Source organism: Pecten maximus, chromosome 4, assembly GCF_902652985.1.
Source record: "Pecten maximus chromosome 4, xPecMax1.1, whole genome shotgun sequence".
NCBI classification, from domain to species: domain Eukaryota; kingdom Metazoa; phylum Mollusca; class Bivalvia; order Pectinida; family Pectinidae; genus Pecten; species Pecten maximus.
In genome coordinates, this window is record NC_047018.1 from 2516063 (window position 1) to 2533041 (window position 16979).

The window sequence follows — 16979 nt, forward strand, 5'->3', positions numbered from 1 at the left end:
ATCCATGGAAGTAAATTACCTTGGTTGTCACCATGATGGATATGTCAGGTGATTTACCGATACCGTAACTAACAACTATATCATCCATGGAAGTAAAACACCGTAGTTGTCACCATGATGGATATGTCAGGTGATTTACTGTTACTGTAGAAACTAACAACTATATCATCCATGGAAGTAAATTACCGTAGTTGTCACCATGATGGATATGTCAGGTGATTTACTGATACTGTAGAAACTAACAACTATATCATCCATGGAAGTAAATTACCGTAGTTGTCACCATGATGGATATGTCAGGTGATTTACTGATACTGTAGAAACTAACAACTATATCATCCATTTGATGATGGAATCCGGCTGAAACGGGAAGATTTAAGATTTCGGTAATGGATTCATAGAAGACTTGTGTTCTCGACCAGATGAAAGGAAAACCACCTGTTCAAGGTCTTCCATAAACACTTAACGCCCTAGTTACCACGAGGTTTACCTGTTACCCGGGATTTACCATCAATAAATGGCAACAATATGTGTAACGGTTTCGTTTTCCCGCGTTAACTATTAATCATCATAACACCATTACACTCATAACCCACAGATATATGTAATGTGTTAAGATATAATTCTGGTCATACAGAGGTCAGATAGAGGTCATAGGCTCAGATTCCAGTGTACCCATCCATGATGTGCCTACATCAATGTCCTTTAAACGTTATCTTGTTTGATTAACAATCACTAAACGTCTTCATCACAAGCATGGTCATATCAAATATGGATGTCTCGTAGTTAAAGGTAGATTAAACGGACTGTTAATTGGATTGATTGTCAGGTCATACCTTATATATGCTTTTAAACTGGAGAATTCTACGAGACTATACCAATGGCCCTGTTCAATTATGTATTTTCCCGGAAGGGTTCGAGGCCAATCAAATCAATCACCTCATTTTCCAAAAATGTCTCATAAATGGTTATCAGCCAATGAAAAATGTCGTTATGTCGTGGACATGGTAGCATTTTCAATGGATCGTGCACGTGTTCTTCCAAAGGCCTCCCTTTTATGGTATTCAACACGCGCTTAGTCCAGGTTTAAACAAAAAATATTTAGGGAATCAATTAAGAATGTCATAACAAATAACATGTAAGACATGCTTGTATGTTAACGATATAACTTATAGCTTTTTTGTATGTAAACGAGATGGTATGGTTTTAATTCTTTCCTCTATAAAAATATTTCTAACTTAGTTTCGGTTGAATTCAATTCTCTATTAATCGTAAACTGATACAGTTTATAGGTAAAGAATTTGCATAAATCAAATTACAATAAATGTTTCGTTAAATATGTCCAGGGTCATACATACAAAATCTAAATTTCTACTAAAAAGCCTGCGTAATATGTTTACTTGACAGACAATTATTCCTAGATTATACAATTTTTTCGTACTACCAGACGATAGAAATATACCTTATTAAAGACGGAGGGATTTATTTAATAATAGGGCTTAATATATTTGGTTCTCAACTCACTGTACAAGGGGCATTTAAAATGAAGTGAAGTGATATTCCTCTTCGTCGATGTCAGCCGAGTACGTTTTCTGTGTCTGCCTGATTCGACGAGAACACAATGGGAAGATAAACGTAATCTAATAATGTTTTTTTTTTTATAATTAGCAGGAATAGGTTTTAAACGATATGTTTGTAATGTTAAGTGATCTACAACATGCCTGTATAAAACACATTTCGGCGATGACACAAACAAATTCTAACATTCTTGTTTGAAATTGTCTAACGTGTTTTACTATAGTTATAAAATAACTTATATTTGTGACGTGTTGGGAAACCCAAATGTCCATCATACCTAGTGTCCATCATACGTAATGTCCATCATACCTAGTGTCCATCATACCTAATGTCCATCATACCTAGTGTCCATCATACCTAGTGTCCATCATACCTAGTGTCCATCATACCTAATGTCCATCATACCTAGTGTCCATCATACCTAGTGTCCATCATACGTAATGTCCATCATACCTAATGTCCATCATACTAGTGTCCATCATACCTAATGTCCATCATACCTAATGTTCATCATACCTAATGTCCATCATACCTAATGTCCATCATACCTAATGTCCATCATACCTAGTGTCCATCATACGTAATGTCCATCATACCTAATGTCCATCATACCTAATGTCCATCATACCTAATGTCCATCATACCTAATGTCCATCATACCTAGTGTCCATCATACCTAATGTCCATCATACCTAATGTCCATCATACCTAGTGTCCATCATACCTAGTGTCCATCATACCTAGTGTCCATCATACCTAGTGTCCATCATACCTAATGTCCATCATACCTAGTGTCCATCATACCTAGTGTCCATCATACCTAATGTCCATCATACCTAATGTCCATCATACCTAGTGTCCATCATACCTAATGTCCATCATACCTAGTGTCCATCATACCTAGTGTCCATCATACCTAACGCGCCAAGCTTGTGTTAAACTTTGGCCACCCAGTTTTCACAATCGTCGTACATATATACGTAACATGTTTTTAATATACAATTCTTAGTAGTGGTTAAGTTACACCAGTATATAAGTATTCTTTATTTACGTGAGAGGAACATTGGGGACCTTCCCAATTCAAAGTATACCATAACATTTGGTATCGATTCAGTTCAATGTTCCATAGTTTCTGTGGTCGCCTTGAAGAAAATGTCCGCTGATGTCCGATTTTTGTCAAGTACGGTGAAGAAGGTGTGAAGTAATAAGTATCCACACCTGGCCGATAGGTGTGAGTATTATGACTCACCTGTGTTTACGACTGATCTACACCGCAGTACACAGGTGAAAATAGCCAGTTATCTTCCCTACTGGTAAGCTGTCTACTTAGACTAATTAATACCTCGGATTTACACATGTTTATTATAGTAAATTAGGTTATTGTCACTGTACTCTGGTAAACTCACGGAATAAACACACCGAACAACAACAGTGTATTGTTAAGTCAAGCCCGATAATAGATATGTGTCTCTTCGTACACTCGAAACTTCTCTATAGGTCACCTCAGTGTGACATCTCTGTCTATAAAGACCACCTCAGTGTGACATCTATGTCTATAAAGACCACCTCAGTGTGACATCTCTGTCTATAAAGACCACCTCAGTGTGACATCTCTGTCTATAAAGACCACCTCAGTGTGACATCTCTGTCTATAAAGACCACCTCAGTGTGACAAACTCTCTGTCTATAAAGACCACCTCAACCTAACAAAATCTCTGTCTATAAAGACCACCTCAGCATAACATCTCTGTCTACAAAGACCACCTCAGTGTAACATCACTGTCTATAAAGACCACCTCAGCGTAACATCTCTGTCTATAAAGACCACCTCAACATAACAAAATATCTGTCTGTAAAGACCACCTTTCACCCGTTTCGGTTTTCTTATGGATACGTTGAATATGTACCTCTGTAAAAGGGCCTCCTGGCGATAAAGGTCGCTTTTCCGTCATGTCTTTAGACTGGCCACCTGCCTCTAGAATATTAAGATTATTAAATAGAGGTTTTTGATAATGGTCTGGAGGTTATGTCTGATTCTAGAAAAATTGCCCCAGGCCACTGAAACCACATCAAATCAACACAGACAAGTAATGTATATGGGCTTGACCTTTCTGTACTAACCTTTATTCCGGGGAGTGCTTTTCCAGATTTGACCAGACTCTAAGTTTCAAACTAAGTCAGTCTGTCATGTCATTTGAGGACTCAAGGTAAAGATTAAAATTTGAAGATAAGATGACAGAGATTCGTTCCTTATTGTATTTCCTCCCAGCCACTGTAACTTCCTTCCTACAAGTTACTTTAATACTTAGACATTTCAACTACCGTATTGCGATTAGCCGACTCATGCCTAAAACGTTCACAAATTGAGTATATTCAATAAAGATTTTTTTAACCAGAACGATTCTTTGTAACAGATTTATATATTTTGATGAATACATTGAAAATATAAAAAATGTAGTACCATGACTAGTTTAATTAACATTATCATTGTCCATGCTCGCTTATTATGTTGGTTACAATGTGTTTTATGAAATACTTATTATGTTCGGTGACCAGCTTTGAACGGTGACCAGCTTTGTACGGTGACCTTTGTACGGTGACGGTGACCTTTGTACGGTGACCAGCTTTGAACGGTGACCAGCTTTGTACGGTGACCTTTGTACGGTGACGGTGACCTTTGTACGGTGACCAGCTTTGTACGGTGACCAGCTTTGTACGGTGACCTTTGTACGGTGACCAGCTTTGTACGGTGACCTTTGTACGGTGACCTTTGTACGGTGACCTTTGTACGGTGATCAGCTTTACGGTAACCAGAGTTTCCGTTGCTGTGAAGACAAATGAGAAAACTTTCCTACTGAAATACGTCTAAATGTAGTGGAACTTGGAATCGTTACAGGGGAGTCCTTATAGACATTAATGAATGTAGTAAAAGCGGTAATTCATCCATAATTTAGCCTCATTACATTTAGGACCTGTTTGATGTTGACAACACTTGGCTTGCTAGAATATCAAAGCACTAATTTGTGTTTTAATTTAGCTTGTTGTATAGTATACACAGTTTAACTATCAAAGCACACATTATAGTGTCAATTATTTTCTCACATCTATACTTAAGTTTGAGTTCATTCATACGTCCTCTATGCTAGAGAATTGTTATGGTGCCAAACTCGTTAAGGTAAATATTGGCTGTTGCTCCAGCGGCTGGCTGGAAACTAATTACTGTCATTGATTTCTTACTTACGTCATAGATGTTTAAATACTTCACAGCCATTTATGGAATATCTCTCGATCTCCACTCCGTTGTTTGCACACTTTCTGTAGAGGATTTTCATGTACTATTAATACAAACAATGTGCTGGAAAAAATGACAAAAAAATCTGAACTACTTTACGTCAAATGTAAATAAAAAAGATAAACTTGCCGAATGACGTTCGAGTACGGAAACACAGATACATTCGTTCTCGGTCTTCATCTGAGTACACACAAATATGTGACGATTATACGTAGACAACTGTAAGGTAATGGTCCACAAACAAATACAAAATATATCATTTTAATATCAATTAACTTTGTTCATTTTAAAACAACTATTCTAATTATATCAACTGATATTAATGACGTTTGTTGACCTGGATGGAAGGGCATAGGGTTCTAAAAGTAGGTGAAAATGTGAAAACCCTGAGAAAATCCACGCAGTTGGGCGGGTGACCCCATAACTTGTTTTCCTACCTGATGAGGATATCGAGCCCCGGTCGTATTGGTAGCCTGAAGTTGGTTCCGAGTTCCGAGTTCCGAGTTCCGTTTAAGTAAAACGGAACTTATTGATTAAGGTCCCAGTTCTGAGTTCCGTTTAAGAAAAACTGAAATACTATGTATTAGCTTTATTGATTAAGGTCCCAGTTCCGAGTTCCGTTTAAGAAAAACTGAAATACTATGAATTAGCTTTATTGATTAAGGTCCCAGTTCCGAGTTCCGTTTAAGAAAAACTGATATACTATCTGAATCACTGAATCACTGGAAGACATCGATATAAGTCTTATTTGATTTCTTTGATGTATCTTGACGTTTTCCCACAGCTAATGAGTCTTTCGCGACTTCGTTCCGGTTGCACACACACTTAATATTCACAAACTTATATGTACACTTAAAAAGTTCTAAAATACATAATGTATACTCAAAGTATATTATCGAAGTTGGTCATAAAAAACTGAGGTATGTCTTACTGAGAAAGGTAGACGTTACTACTATATATATACATTTATCGGTTAACTGATAGTCCAATAGTTCTACTATGGTTATATTGTATACACAGTTTGTGGGATACTTATGACGTAGTTACCCAGTGGAGCTGGATTGGAACTCGCACATTCTACATGTGCTTATTGTGTTATTTCTGATCTTTGTGTTCCAGGTTAGTTGAACGAGGGTTCAAATTTCAGGGGGTGATTACGCCAGTGCTTGTTTAACCTGTCCTTAAAGCTATTTACTGACGGGGCTGAAACCACACATTCTGGTAGCGAGTTCCACTGTTTTGGGTTTTCTGCTTTTTACATGGTTTTTTAAATAACTTCTTTGAGTGGCCACGAGTAGCGCCATATTCGCACAGTGTGAAGAGTTTATCCTTCTCCAAGTTTTCCATGTCGTTGAGAATTGTATAGACCTGCAGCATGTCCGCTCTTTCCCTTCGATATTCAAGGGTTGGTAGTCCTAGTAATCTTAGTCTTTCCTGGTATGGTTTATCTTTTAGGGATGGCACTCGTTTGGTAGATCTTCGTTGGATGTTCTCAATTGCCCTTTTGTCCTTAATGTACATAGGTGACCAGATGACAGAAGCATATTCCAGGTGGGGTCTTACCAAAGATTTATATAATTGGACGAACATGTCTTTGCTCATATAAGTAAAACTTCTAAAGATGATCCCAACTATTTGATTGTTTTTTTTCACTGTTTTTTGGACATGAACCGAAAAGTTTAGATTCTCGTCTATTACGACGCCTAGATCTTTCTCACTTGTTGTTTTTTTCTATGTTGAAGGTGTTGTTGAGTTGGGTGAGGGTGTAGTTTGTTGTCTTTTGCTTAGATCCTAACTCCAGGTGTTTACATTTTTCAACGTTCAGCTTCATCAACCAATTTTCTATCCATTGACACATTTTGTCTATGCTGATTTGTAGATTGAGTTGTTCTTTCCGTGTTGAGTATTTGGTGTATAATTTGGAGTCATCGGCAAATAGCTTGGTGGTACATTTCAGCACGTCTGGCAGATCATTTATGTATATTAGGAAGAGGATTGGCCCTATTACACTTCCTTGGGGGACACCGTTTAGGACTGGTAGACTTTCCGATTTTATACCATTTATGACAACTAGTTGGGTTAGATCTGTAAGGTATTCAGCAATCCATTTTAGCAGTTTACCTGTGATACCGTAGTGTTCCATTGATGAAGGTCCCAGTTCCGAGTTCCGTTTAACCAGTTTCGAGTTCCGTTTAAGTAAAAACGGAACTCGTAACCAGTTCCGAGTTCCGTTTATGTAAAACGGAACTCGTAACCAGTTCCGAGTTCCGTTTTTCTTAAACGGAACACGGAACTGGGACCTTAATCAATAAAGCTAATTCATAGTATTTCAGTTTTTCTTAAACGGAACTCGGAACTGGGACCTTAATCAATAAAGCTAATACATAGTATTTCAGTTTTTCTTAAACGGAACTCGGAACTGCCGTTTTACTTAAACGGAACTCGGAACTGGTTCCGAGTTCCCTCGGAACTCGGAACCAACTTCAGTCTGAGGGGTATGTCCAGTACCAAGGGTGGAATTAAATGGACATTTTGTAGACATGGACGGTGATGATCCGGTGGTTGTCAATATACATTTTCACCAATATCTCGCGGGTAATTCTGTGTATACTGATACCAATATCTCGAGGTTTATCAACACGCTTTAGTCTGTGTCTACTGATGGAGCTATATGCACCAAGCACGGTGATGAAAATGGAGTGTTTGTATTTTTAAAATAATACCATAAAATATATGACCACGGAAGTATACAATCACAGAAATGTATTCGCTGTTTATGTTTCAGCAGAAATCAATTGATTTCCTATATATTTTATAAAGTTTGAGTGTACCACTAGGGACTGTAAATAGAGTTGTATTGATCAGCTGACACTCTATGGTGAGGGTGACGTGACCTAGGTTAGTAGTTTATATGATGTTAGTGTCCCTACCCAATTCATGGAAACTCAGTCTCCAAGTCATTCGTTCATATTGAGAACACACAGGTATTTGTGGGTACGAGTGTGATTATTATCATTGTATGTTAACGACATACCTTACTTTCCAAGTCATATTGAGAACACACAGGTATTTGTGGGTACGAGTGTGATTATGATCATTGCATGTTAACGACATACCTTACTTTCCAAGTCATATTGAGAACACACAGGTATTTCTGGGCATGATTGTGATTATTATCATTATTCAATATGCCGGGTAAGAAAAGCATACATCGTTTTATAATAATCAGAAGAAAGATTTAAAAAGTTTATAAAACAACAATCCTCGAAGTGGCCATCAATAACACGGTATACCTTGTTGCTGTTGAAGGTCATTACGTGATAGTTTGAACGTGACTACGTGGATTGTTTGAAGGTCACTACGTGGATTGTTTGAAAGTCACTGCTTGAATTGTTTGAAGGTCACGACGTGGATTGTTTGAAGGTCACTACGTGGATTGTTTGAAGGTCACGACGTGGTTGTTTGAAGGTCACTACGTGGATTTTTTAAAGGTCACTACGTAGATTGTTTAAAGGTCAATACGTGGATAGTTTGAAGGTTATATTATAAAACGATTTATGCTTTCTTATTCGCCATATCTGATAATACTCACACTCATGCCCACAAGTTCCTGTGTGAATTTCGTCGCTTTTATATATCGCTGTATTGTCTTGTGAGGGGACAAGTCGTTTTTATATATCGCTGTATTGTCTTGTGAGGGGACATGTCGTTTTTATATATCGCTGTATTGTCTTGTGTGGGGACAAGTCGTTTTTATATATCACTGTATTGTCTTGTGTGGGGACAAGTCGTTTTTATATCGCTGTATTGTCTTGTGAGGGAACAAGTCGTTTTTATATCGCTGTATTGTCTTGTGTGGGGACAAGTCGTTTTATATCGCTGTATTGCATTTTGGTAGGGGACGCATTTGTCCGTTGTGGTACGGGACGTATTTTTCCGTTGTGGTACGGGACGTATTTGTCCGTTGTGGTACGGGACGTATTTGTCCGTTGTGGTACGGGACGTATTTGACCGTTGTGGTACGGGACGTATTTGACCGTTGTGGTACGGGACGTATTTGTCCGTTGTGGTACGGGACGTATTTGTCCGTTGTGGTACGGGACGTATTTGTCCGTTGTGGTACGGGACGTATTTGTCCGTGGTGGTACGGGACGTATTTGTCCGTTGTGGTACGGGACGTATTTGTCCGTGGTGGTACGGGACGTATTTGTCCGTTGTGGTACACTACGGGACGTATTTGACCGTTGTGGTACGGGACGTATTTGTCCGTTGTGGTACGGGACGTATTTGTCCGTGGTGGTACGGGACGCATTTGTCCGTTGTGGTACGGGACGTATTTGTCCGTTGTGGTACGGGACGTATTTGTCCGTGGTGGTACGGGACGTATTTGTCCGTGGTGGTACGGGACGTATTTGTCCGTTGTGGTACACTACGGGACGTATTTGTCCGTTGTGGTACGGGACGTATTTGTCCGTTGTGGTACGGGACGTATTTGTCCGTTGTGGTACGGGACGTATTTGTCCGTGGTGGTACGGGACGCATTTGTCCGTTGTGGTACGAGACGTATTTGTCCGTTGTGGTACGGGACGTATTTGTCCGTGGTGGTACGGGACGTATTTGTCCGTGGTAGTACGGGACGTATTTGTCCGTTGTGGTACACTACGGGACGTATTTGTCCGTTGTGGTACGGGACGTATTTGTCCGTTGTGGTACGGGACGTATTTGTCCGTGGTGGTACGGGACGCATTTGTCCGTTGTGGTACGGGACGTATTTGTCCGTTGTGGTACGGGACGTATTTGTCCGTGGTGGTACGGGACGTATTTGTCCGTTGTGGTACGGGACGTATTTGTCCGTTGTGGTACGGGACGTATTTGTCCGTTGTGGTACGGGACGTATTTGTCCGTTGTGGTACGGGACGTATTTGTGGTTTACAGCTGGAAGGCTGTTTGGGGCATCGTTGAACATTTCCAATTACTTTATCCGCCTAAAATACGGAAAAATCGAAAAAATCACTTATTTTATGGATATATTGATCAAGTCTAACGTCAAGTATCAATTCTGTCGACAACGTTATTAGGTAAATCAAACTTTCAGTTAAATACGGTAATTGAAGTTTTTCATAACCAATGAGTAACGTTAATTAAAAAAGTAAAGCCATGCTCTCCGTATCCGCATTATTTAATCACTCATTACCTACTATATAACTACACATAGAAAACATCACAGTTGAGCTGGTGCACATGACAATGGTGATGGGGATACAGATTTAATTACAGGTCAGCATATTGGTTTTGCACTATTGCACAAATAAATCACATCGTTATGGCAATCCGTCGTACAGCTGGAGCAAAAGAGGCTGTGTTTACTCGTCAATGTTTCCAACAAAGGTTTCATTCGAGCCCCTTTCATCTACACAGCGGCCCGATTGTGGTTACGTGAAGTGGATTTTGATGTTACCAATGTGAGATGAAGTTCTCTATAAGAACTCTGATCTGTCCTGCTTTGTGTCTGTGATTGGTGTTTGTGACTCTGACATTCCTTAATATACGACGATTATAGGTGTTTGTGACTCTGACATTCCTTAATATACGACGATTATTGGTGTTTGTGACTCTGACATTCCTTAATATACGACGATTATTGGTGTTTGTGACATTGACATTCCTTAATATACGACGATTATTGGTGTTTGTGACATTGACATTCCTTAATATACGACGATTATTGGTGTTTGTGACTCTGACATTCCTTAATATACGACGAATATTGGTGTTTGTGACATTGACATTCCTTAATATACGACGATTATTGGTGTTTGTGAGTCTGACATTCCTTAATATACGACGATTATTGGTGTTTGTGACTCTGACACTCCTTAATATACGACGATTATTGGTGTTTGTGACTCTGACATTTCTTTATATACGACGATTATTGGTGTTTGTGACTCTGACATTCCTTAATATACGACGATTATTGGTGTTTGTGACTCTGACACTCCTTAATATACGACGATTATTGGTGTTTGTGACACTGACATTCCTTAATATACGACGATTATTGGTGTTTGTGACACTGACATTCCTTAATATACGACGATTATTGGTGTTTGTGACTCTGACATTCCTTAATATACGACGATTATTGGTGTTTGTGACTCTGACACTCCTTAATATACGACGATTATTGGTGTTTGTGACACTGACATTCCTTAATATACGACGATTATTGGTGTTTGTGAGTCTGACATTCCTTAATATACGACGATTATTTGTGTTTGTGAGTCTGACATTCCTTAATATACGACGATTATAGGTGTTCGTGACTCTGACATTCCTTAATATACGACGATTATAGGTGTTTGTGACATTGACATTCCCTAATATACGACGATTATTGGTGTTTGTGACTCTGACATTCCTTAATATACGACGATTATTGGTGTTTGTGACTCTGACATTCCTTTATACCACGATTATTGGTGTTTGTGACATTGACATTCCTTAATATAGGACGATTATTGGTGTTTGTGAGTCTGACATTCCTTAATATACGACGATTATTGGTGTTTGTGACTGACATTCCTTAATATACGACGATTATTGGTGTTTGTGACTCTGACATTCCTTAATATACGACGATTATTGGTGTTTGTGACTGTGACATTCCTTACTATACGACGATTATTGGTGTTTGTGACTCCGACATTCCTTAATATACGACGATTATTGGTGTTTGTGACTCTGACATTCCTTAATATACGACGATTATTGGTGTTTGTGACTGTGACATTCCTTACTATACGACGATTATTGGTGTTTGTGACATTGACATTCCTTAATATACGACGATTATTTGTGTTTGTGACTGACATTCCTTAATATACGACGATTATTGGTGTTTGTGAGTCTGACATTCCTTAATATACGACGATTATTGGTGTTTGTGACTCTGACATTCCTTAATATACGACGGTTATTGGTGTTTGTGAGTCTGACATTCCTTAATATACGACGATTATAGGTGTTTGTGACTCTGACATTCCTTAATATACGACGATTATTGGTGTTTGTGAGTCTGACATTCCTTAATATACGACGATTATTGGTGTTTGTGAGTCTGACATTCCTTAATATACGACGATTATTGGTGTTTGTGACTCTGACATTCCTTAATATACAACGATTATTGGTGTTTGTGACTCTGACATTCCTTAATATACGACGATTATTGGTGTTTGTGAGTCTGACATTCCGTAATATACGACGGTTATTGGTGTTTGTGACTCTGACATTCCTTAATATACAACGATTATTGGTGTTTGTGACTCTGACATTCCTTAATATACGACGATTATTGGTGTTTGTGACACTGACATTCCTTACCATACGACGATTATTGGTGTTTGTGACATTGACATTCCTTAATTTCCGACGATTATTGGTGTTTGTGACACTGACATTCCTTAATATACGACGATTATTGGTGTTTGTGACTCTGACATTCCTTAATATACGACGATTATTGGTGTTTGTGAGACATTCCTTAATATACGACGATTATAGGTGTTTGTGAGTCTGACATTTCTTTATATACGACGATTATTGGTGTTTGTGAGTCTGACATTCCTTAATATATGACGATTATTGGTGTTTGTGACTCTGACATTCCTTAATATACGACGATTATAGGTGTTTGTGACTCTGACATTCCGTAATATACGACGATTATTGGTGTTTGTGAGTCTGACATTCCTTAATATATGACGATTATTGGTGTTTGTGACTCTGACATTCCTTAATATACGACGATTATAGGTGTTTGTGAGTCTGACATTCCTTAATATACGACGGTTATTGGTGTTTGTGAGTCTGACATTCCTTAATATACGACGATTATTGGTGTTTGTGACTCTGACATTCTTTAATATACGACGATTATTGGTGTTTGTGACTCTGACATTCCTTAATATACGACGATTATTGGTGTTTGTGACTCTGACATTCCTTAATATACGACGATTATTGGTGTTTGTGACATTGACATTCCTTAATATACGACGATTATTGGTGTTTGTGACTCCGACATTCCTTAATATACGACGATTATTGGTGTTTGTGACTCTGACATTCCTTAATATACGACGATTATTGGTGTTTGTGACTCTGACATTCCTTAATATACGACGATTATTGGTGTTTGTGACTCCGACATTCCTTAATATACGACGATTATTGGTTTTTGTGACTCCGACATTCCTTAATATACGACGATTATTGGTTTTTGTGAGTCTGACATTCCTTAATATACGACAATTATTGGTGTTTGTGAGTCTGACATTCCTTAATATATGACGATTATTGGTGTTTGTGACATTGACATTCCTTAATATCCGACGATTATTGGTGTTTGTGATTCTGACATTCCTTAATATACGACGATTATTGGTGTTTGTGAGTCTGACATTCCTTAATATACGACGATTATTGGTGTTTGTGAGTCTGACATTCCTTAATATACGACGATTATTGGTGTTTGTGATTCTGACATTCCTTAATATACGACGATTATTGGTGTTTGTGAGTCTGACATTCCTTAATATACGACGATTATTGGTGTTTGTGACTCTGACATTCCTTAATATACGACGATTATTGGTGTTTGTGAGTCTGACATTCCTTAATATACGACGATTATTGGTGTTTGTGACTCTGACATTCCTTAATATACAACGATTATTGGTGTTTGTGACTCTGACATTCCTTAATATACGACGATTATTGGTGTTTGTGAGTCTGACATTCCGTAATATACGACGGTTATTGGTGTTTGTGACTCTGACATTCCTTAATATACAACGATTATTGGTGTTTGTGACTCTGACATTCCTTAATATACGACGATTATTGGTGTTTGTGACACTGACATTCCTTACCATACGACGATTATTGGTGTTTGTGACATTGACATTCCTTAATTTCCGACGATTATTGGTGTTTGTGACACTGACATTCCTTAATATACGACGATTATTGGTGTTTGTGACTCTGACATTCCTTAATATACGACGATTATAGGTGTTTGTGACTCTGACATTTCTTTATATACGACGATTATTGGTGTTTGTGAGTCTGACATTCCTTAATATATGACGATTATTGGTGTTTGTGACTCTGACATTCCTTAATATACGACGATTATAGGTGTTTGTGACTCTGACATTCCTTAATATACGACGATTATTGGTGTTTGTGACTGACATTCCTTAATATACGACGATTATTTGTGTTTGTGACTGACATTCCTTAATATACGACGATTATTGGTGTTTGTGAGTCTGACATTCCTTAATATACGACGATTATTGGTGTTTGTGACTCTGACATTCCTTAATATACGACGATTATTGGTGTTTGTGAGTCTGACATTCCTTAATATACGACGATTATTGGTGTTTGTGAGTCTGACATTCCTTAATATACGACGATTATTGGTGTTTGTGACTCTGACATTCCTTAATATACAACGATTATTGGTGTTTGTGACTCTGACATTCCTTAATATACGACGATTATTGGTGTTTGTGACACTGACATTCCTTACCATACGACGATTATTGGTGTTTGTGACATTGACATTCCTTAATTTCCGACGATTATTGGTGTTTGTGACACTGACATTCCTTAATATACGACGATTATTGGTGTTTGTGACTCTGACATTCCTTAATATACGACGATTATTGGTGTTTGTGACTCTGACATTCCTTAATATACGACGATTATTGGTGTTTGTGAGACATTCCTTAATATACAACGATTATTGGTGTTTGTGACTGTGACATTCCTTAATATACGACGATTATTGGTGTTTGTGACTCTGACATTCCTTAATATACGACGATTATTGGTGTTTGTGACTCTGACATTCCTTAATATACGACGATTATTGGTGTTTGTGAGTCTGACATTCCGTAATATACGACGGTTATTGGTGTTTGTGACTCTGACATTCCTTAATATACAACGATTATTGGTGTTTGTGACTCTGACATTCCTTAATATACGACGATTATTGGTGTTTGTGACACTGACATTCCTTACCATACGACGATTATTGGTGTTTGTGACATTGACATTCCTTAATTTCCGACGATTATTGGTGTTTGTGACACTGACATTCCTTAATATACGACGATTATTGGTGTTTGTGACTCTGACATTCCTTAATATACGACGATTATTGGTGTTTGTGACTCTGACATTCCTTAATATACGACGATTATTGGTGTTTGTGAGACATTCCTTAATATACGACGATTATTGGTGTTTGTGAGTCTGACATTTCTTTATATACGACGATTATTGGTGTTTGTGACTCTGACATTCCTTAATATACGACGATTATTGGTGTTTGTGACTCTGACATTCCTTAATATACGACGATTATTGGTGTTTGTGACTCTGACATTCCTTAATATACGACGATTATTGGTGTTTGTGACTCTGACATTCCTTAATATACGACGATTATTGGTGTTTGTGACTGTGACATTCTTTAATATACGACGATTATTGGTGTTTGTGACTCTGACATTCCTTAATATACGACGGTTATTGGTGTTTGTGAGTCTGACATTCCTTAATATACGACGATTATTGGTGTTTGTGTCTCTGACATTCCTTAATATACGACGATTATTGGTGTTTGTGACTCTGACATTCCTTAATATAATACAGTGGGAAATGGTGCTCACGAGTGCGACAAATCTCCCAGATTGTTACATAGACAGGCTAAAGATCCGTTCCTATTAATATAGTTTGGAATGCAGCAAGCGTTGTATATCAGTTGGAGAATGGTCCAAATGTGATGTCAAGCTTATCCTTGAGTAATTTATCTTTTTCAACATGTATAGAGCTATAAAGTACATCAACATGTATATAACTATACAATACATCAACATGTATATAACTATACAGTACATCAACATGTATATAACTATACAGTACATCAACATGTATATAACTATACAGTACATCAACATGTATATAACTATACAGTACATCAACATGTATATAACTATACAGTACATCAACATGTATATAACTATACAGTACATCAACATGTATATAACTATACAGTACATCAACATGTATATAACTATACAGTACATCAACATGTATATAACTATACAATACATCAACATGTATATAACTATACAATACATCAACATGTATATAACTATACAGTACATGTATATAACTATACAATACATCAACATGTATATAACTATACAATACATCAACATATATATAACTATACAGTACATACATCAACATGTATATAACTATACAGTACATCACATGTATATAACTATACAGTACATCAACATGTATATAACTATACAGTACATCAACATGTATATAACTATACAGTACATCAACATGTATATAACTATACAGTACATCAACATGTATATAACTATACAGTACATCAACATGTATATAACTATACAGTACATCAACATGTATATAACTATACAGTACATCAACATGTATATAACTATACAGTACATGTATATAACTGTACAGTACATCAACATGTATATAACTATACAGTACATCAACATGTATATAACTATACAGTACATCAACATGTATATAACTATACAGTACATCACATGTATATAACTATACAGTACATCAACATGTATATAACTATACAGTACATCAACATGTATATAACTATACAGTACATCAACATGTATATAACTATACAGTACATCAACATGTATATAACTATACAGTACATGTATATAACTATACAGTACATCAACATGTATATAACTATACAGTACATCAACATGTATAACTATAGCAGACATCAACATGTATATAACTATACAGTACATCAAACATGTATATAACCTATAGCAGTACATCAACAGTGTAGATAACATACAGTACATCAACATGTATATAACTATAACAGTACTCAAACATGTATATAAACTATACAAGTACATCAACCATGTATATAACTATACAAGTCCATCAACATGTATATAACTATACAGTTACATCAACATGTATATAAACTATACAGTAC

General features: G+C 37.1%; 1 protein-coding gene across 4 annotated transcripts in view; it reads left to right on the plus strand.

The window, feature by feature from the left end:
* The window catches only part of LOC117324967 (serine/threonine-protein phosphatase 6 regulatory ankyrin repeat subunit A-like), a 140470-nt gene that overhangs the window by 12287 nt on the left and 111204 nt on the right, over positions 1-16979 (plus strand). The gene's annotated exons all lie outside the window — the stretch shown is intronic.